Source organism: Myotis brandtii, unplaced genomic scaffold (assembly GCF_000412655.1).
Source record: "Myotis brandtii unplaced genomic scaffold, ASM41265v1 scaffold680, whole genome shotgun sequence".
Lineage (NCBI taxonomy): Eukaryota > Metazoa > Chordata > Mammalia > Chiroptera > Vespertilionidae > Myotis > Myotis brandtii.
This window is the reverse complement of record NW_005370658.1, coordinates 1,015,744-1,021,885: the sequence shown is the minus strand read 5'-3', so window position 1 is coordinate 1,021,885 and position 6,142 is coordinate 1,015,744. Positions and strand designations below refer to the sequence as shown.

The following is a 6,142-nucleotide window of genomic DNA, read 5'->3' as shown; positions in this document are numbered from 1 at the left end:
GCATATTCTCCAGATGTCCCTGGAAGGGGGATGGTATCTGGCCCTCGGCCCCCAGCTCTGGTCTGCCTTGGGGTGTTTTCACACCTATTGTCCCCCACTTAATGGATGAACAAACTGAGGTATGAAGCCACCTGCCCCTAGGGCTATTCACAAAGACTAACACAAAAGTCTGCCTTCCCCCATCTACTTATTGGAGCCCCCAAAGCTAGGTGCTGGCCAGGCAGCCTGTTCTGTCCCTGGGGTGGTGAGGGGGTGAAATGGGGAGGTTGGGGAGAGCAGAGGCCAGGTTGGGCTAATGGGAGGACCTGCAGCACTCACCAGTCTTGATCTTCCCTCCCTCAAGTGAGAGCTCAGTCAGTCTCAGGAGGATGGAGTGTGCCCAGGAGTCACGCGGGTGGGGCACAGACATGCAGGGGGAGTGATCAGCAGCACCAAGGTGCTAGGTGGGCAATGGAGGGTGTGGGCAAGGAGGGTGAGAAAGCTAAGCCCAGGATTTGGACACAGAGAAGAGGCCCCATTCACTTATTCTTTCAAGAAGCGTCTATGGAGCCTCGGAGCAGAGCTCACCACCAGCTTCCAGAAGGGTTTTTAGCTGTCCAGCCCCTCCAACCCTCCAGGATTTCCTCCCCAAATCCAGCTCCTGTCCATTAGGACCCCAGACCCCAGCCCTCCCAAGTGGTGAGAGGCTGGGGTCAGGGCAAGGTACAGGCTGAGCAATTTGGGGGGAACCCATGGTGGGTCTTGTCCCCCAGCCCACTCCCCTCAGGCTGTGTGTGGCCCAGCCACAGTGACATTCATCCCTCGGTGGGTCTGGCCTCCGTCCTCACAACCCACCGACAACAATGAATGTTGATTGTGACTTTCTCTGTGGCCTAAAGGAGGGGATATGATCAGGTAGGACCCAGCCCCCCAGATCTGGAAGGTGGGGGGTCACGATGGCTGGACGGCACTTCCAGGCCTCGGGGTCCACTCAACGGTCGATGGTTTGCCTGAGCTGCCCAAACTCACCGACAGGTTGAATGTTCCCCCAAGCCCTTGGCAACTTCTTGGTGGTGGTGGTGGTGGTGGGGTGTCCCAGAGTAGAGGGTGGGGTGCAAGGAACCAGAGAGGTGAGGGAGGGAGGGATCTATTAACTCATTAAGTAAGCAAACAGTAGGTGCCAACTGTCTGTTCCATGACCTGGAAAAGCATGACATTAATATAACTAGTTGTAACAGTAGATGTTTATGTAGTTTTGCTACATGGATGTGGCAATACCCGGGTGCTGGGCTCCCTGCTCCATGCATGTACTCACATCATCCTCAAAGGGGCCCTAGGATGGTGCAGATGTGGCCCATTTGTCAGTGTGGAAGACTGAGGCCAGAGGGCACTACTCCTAGTGGCCCCAAGACGCGTCTGGCTGCCTTGCATGGGGAGGGGGGAAGGAGCATCATTCAACAGAGAGATAAACAAGTCATTTTAATACAATGTATACCTTCCACAAGCCTCACTGTGTTCCTGGGCACAATTGTTTATGAATCACAACAAACCCTGGGGGTCATCATCCTTCACTTTGCAAATGCAGGCCCGCCCTTTGGCCTACTTGCCCACTTGCCCACTGGACAGGGGAGAAGCGAGAGGATGTCAGGGGACGCCTGGAGCCCTCCTGCAGGGTCTCAAGGCATCTGAACTCGGGCCCTCGGTGATGTAACCGTGCAAGGTCGCTCACCCTCAAACCTCAAAATACACTGAGGGCAAACAGCTACTTGGACTCCAACTGCAGCAAGATGCTGCCCCCTCCTCATTTCCTCCCGGTAGAAAGGGCTTCCAGTCCTTCCCTCCAGGGGCCGAGCACAGTTGGGTGCCCATCCCTCGGGTGCCCCCAGGCATGGCAACACCTGGGTCCACAGACTGTGAGGACGCCCTGGAGAGGTTTCTTCAAATTTCCTGTCCCCTCCCATTTCACTCAGGGGAAGGTGGCGCCCCAAGGAACCCCTTGACATATCCTAAGGAGGATCAGGACCCCGAATATGCCAAGTTTGAAGGAACCCTGAAATGTCCCTGATGTAGTTGACCTGAGCCAGCACAGCCCCTCAAACCCCTCCCTCAAGACCCCACCCAGATCCTTCCCCAGGAGACCCGCCCCCTTAAGGCCCCCACATATTGCCAGTCCCTAGGTCCCTCCTTCTAAAGCCCGCCCATAGAGATTCCCATGGAGCCCCCCACCAAACTCAACCCCATAAAACCTGCCGCCTAAGCAGGTCCTCAAAGAGCCCAGCTCCCCTAAAGGCCTCTTCCCAGGCCCCGCCCTCTGAGCCTAACCCTTGTGGCACCCCACATTTTGTTGGCCCCAGGGGGGGCCAAGGTCACAGAGGCCCGTCCCTAGGACCCTCCTCTGAAACCCTCCTGCCCAGACTCCCATGGACTGTGACCCTAGGAATCGCCAAGGCCGCCCCTTGGAGCCCAACCCCCTTAAGTTCTGCCCCGACAGGACCTGCCCCCAAACTGGAGCCCCTCGGAGCCCGACCCCCGCAAGACTCGCCCATGAAATTTCCCCAACGCATGAAGCCCTTTCCCCTAAGCCGGGCCTCTCGTCCAGGCCGGGGTCCAGTCAAGTTCGCACCCCTGTCGGGAGCGCTAGGTGGGGGGCCTCCCAGGGGCCCACCCGCCCAGCCATCAGGGCCCCCATTCAGGGGTGGGTGGGCCGCGGCCCGGGCTCCTCCCCTTTTCTCCTGCCTTGGGGATGGTAGTCCTAACGAGGGAATGCCTAGAACCCTGGGGAGGGGGGGAGGGGGGAGCCTGGAGCGTGGGTTGGGAAGAGAGATAGTAATAATAATAATAATAATAATAATAATAATTGTTTACATACATCACCCTATTATTAGGATACTCATTTTACAGATGAGGAAGGTGATGCTCTGAGAGTCTGGTAACAACTGTTGAGGTTCCTCAAAAGCTTTGTTCTTGGTGACCATGAAGCTAGAATGCGAGGTCATCAGACCACATACAGAGGTCTGACCACACTGAGGGTCCCCTGAGACACCCTGTGCCTTCTCTCCCCTGGCTTCCCTGAGGGCACTGGTCTTTTATTTTTTAAGTAAAATTGTTGGTTTTTAAATTGATTTGATAGAGAGCGGGAGAAACATCGATTTATTGCTCCACTTATGCATTCACTGGTTGCTTCTTGTATGTGCCCTGATGGGAGATGGGACCCACAGCCTTGGCTTATCAGAGGACGCTCTAAGGGCACTCACTGATCTTGACCTACCAAAGAGGGAGGTCCCTGCAAGGGGTTTCCCCCAAATCGGCCGGGACAGGCCGGTCCCGGCCATCAGCCCCGCGCCCCGTCCTGTGGGGAGGAGTTATCTGGGGCCTGCCCCGGTCGGTCTCCCTTTGTCTGCGGTGGTCTGCGAAGCTTCCCGCCCTCGCCCTCCGTGTCCGTCTGGGTCTGCCCGTCTGGGTCCGCCCGTGCCCCTGTCCGGCCTGTATCTGACCGGGTCTCCCGCTCTGCGAGCGCTCCTGTTCCTGGCCGCCTGGGTCCGCCTGTGGTTGTCTGACCCTTTACACCTGATCTGTGTGTCCGCCTGCCCCCCTCAACGTCTGCGTCTCACTGTCTGAACTTGGACCTTGGGGGGTGGGCGCCGACTGTTCCTCTGCCTCCATCTGACTTTGAAGCCCAGCAGGGTGGGTGGAGCTGCCTCCTCCCACTCCCAACCATAGGCCCTGGTGCAAGGCAGGGGTGCCCTTCAGGGCCATTTTGACCCTCATTCCTCTTCTTGCTGGGACCCCCAGCCCTGCCACACCTGGCGGGGGGCTGGGAATGAGTGGGGTGAGAGGAGCCTTCCAGAAGCCACACTGGCCCAAGGCCCGCCCCCACCCCCACTTTGAGCTCCAGGAAGGCAGGGCAGCTGGTGCAGGTCTGGGGGTCAGGGTCTGAGGTGAGAGGGTGATGGATGGAGGCAGCTCTGCCATCAAGTTGAAGAAGGGGGAGTGTCTCTGTATGGATGTCGTGCATATGTGTCCCTGTGTGTGTCCCAGTGTGCAGTGTGCGTATGTCCTTGTGTGTGTGCATGGACCTGTGGGGAACATGGGGGAGGACGTAGTCAGGGCCTGGCAGACAAAGAGCCCCTTATGAGGGTACGGTGACAGCACACATGGGGGTTCCCAAGTGGGGTCGGGCTGATGGCCCAGACTGTCTAGACGGCGGGCAGGGGGCTCCTCTTTTCCCTCATAGCTGCATGGTCTCTCAGGTTCCCACTCTGCCATCGCCAGGCCAGCTCCGGCTTCCTCTGGCTGCTCAGGCCTTTTCATGCGGGGTCCTCAGACAAAGGGCTCCTCTGTCTCACCCAGACCTGGGGTGGCCAGAGGGCCAGGAGCCCAACTTCTTTCCCAAGCCCACCAGGGCTGGGGTAGGCAAGAAGCCTCTTCTCCGGGGTTAGGGCCTGGGGCCGGTTGATGGGAAATTTAGGCGCTTCTGTGACTCAGGGTGCAGGGCAACCCTGTGTCTAGGTCAGGTGGGTTCAATCTGAAAACACAAGCAGCAGCTGCCTATGGGCCTGTTACTGGGGAGCTGCCCTGGTTTTGGGGTCCAAGCTATTCAGGTGGGCAATTCTGGATGTCTATGGGTGTCTGTAAATCCAGGTGTGTGTGTGTGTGTGTGATAATGAGCAGCTGTCTCTTGTGCCAGTTGTGTGTATATCGGGCGTGTGTTGGTGCTCCTGTGGGCTTATTTGTGTATGGATGTCTGTGTGACTGAGTGTGTGTCAGGCTAATTGTGGGTAATTGCAGGTCGATGTGTGAGCCAGTGTACATGGTGTCTGGCATATGTTAGTGTCCCTGAGAGTGACTGTAGTTTGTGTGTCATCCAACTGTTGGGCCCCCTACCTCTCTTACTAAAATGTCAGCTCTAAGAGGCAGGGATTTTGATCTCTTGTACGCCAGCACTAGAATGGTGCCTGGTACATAACAGATGCTCACTAAACAGGCATTGGAATTATGGCCATCCAGGTGACTGGATTTCTGAGTGTCCCTGTGTCATTTTCCCTGTAGATCTGTGTGTGTGAAGGTGCATATGTTACTGTCTCTGTCTGTGTGTATTATTGCAGGTGTCCAGGTGTATAACCAAGTGTTAGGGTAGGTGACTGTGGGTGTAGGTATTATTGGAAGGTTCATATCTGTTTGTGGGTGACAGTGTCATAATGGGTGTCTAGGAGGATCGTTTTACCATGGGCAACCAGGTGTCAGCATGTGTTGCTGTGTTATCTGTGTGTCTGTCTAGATTAATATACCTGATATCAGCATCTGTACAGGCCTGGTACCATCTGTGTGTGTGCGAGTGTATGTGTGTGTGTGTGTCAGGTTGCCTGGATGACTGGGTGGCTGTGGGTGTGTCTTTGCTTGGGCAGGCACATGCGTGTCCATGTCTATGTGTCTGTTTGTACTTCTGTCAGGGTGTGTAACATCTGCGGTTGATCTGAGGATGGGGATGCTGTATGTCTGTACGTCCTGGGTGACAGCGGTGGGTGCCCATCCCAGTGTCTGTGTGTGTGGTAGAGAAGTGTGTTATATGCAAGGCCGTGTCTATGCCACGGCCACCATCAGGGGTGGCTGCATTTTCCTATGTGGCAGTGTTTTCACAGGATGTCCCATCGCTGGGTGATGTGTGCGCCCATGTGGCAGTGTTATTGTGGGTGATGTGTGTGTGCATGTGTGTATCAGCGTTCCTGCAGGTGATGTGAGTAATGAGGATGCTGTATGTCCGTGTGGAGTGTGTGAATTTGGGATTCTTCATCAGTGATGTGGGAATATAACTGTGGCCCTGTAAATGCATCTGTGGGCTGTCCAGGGGTGTGGGGCTTCGGTGGGCAAGGAGACGGCGGACTGAAGAGTAGTGGGGGGGCGGGGGCACTTCACAGCTCCCATCAGTCCAGGAGAGAGAGGTCTTCCCATCCTCCACCCCCAGCATGCCTTCTAGGGCCGTTCCCTGGGAAAGGGTCCCTGTCGCTTTAAAAGGACTCCCCAGCAGGGGATTCGGGGCCATTTTTCCTTTTTAGGGCCAGTTTTGGAGGGCGTGTTCCTGTTAGCAAACCTTGGCCCCAGTAAATACCCTGCAGCCACCGCCGGTACTGACAGACTGGCCGGGAGCAGGAGGAGGGCCGCCGCG

The 6,142-nt window shown here is 56.4% G+C and overlaps 1 long non-coding RNA gene across 1 annotated transcript in view; it reads left to right on the top strand.

Annotated features, from left to right (window-relative positions):
* The window catches only part of LOC106723954, a 19,447-nt gene that overhangs the window by 4,168 nt on the left and 9,137 nt on the right, over positions 1 to 6,142 (top strand). The window contains exon 2 of the long non-coding RNA XR_001359706.1: positions 2,936 to 2,939. This is a non-coding gene — a long non-coding RNA (uncharacterized LOC106723954). The remainder of the gene's footprint in view (positions 1 to 2,935; positions 2,940 to 6,142) is intronic.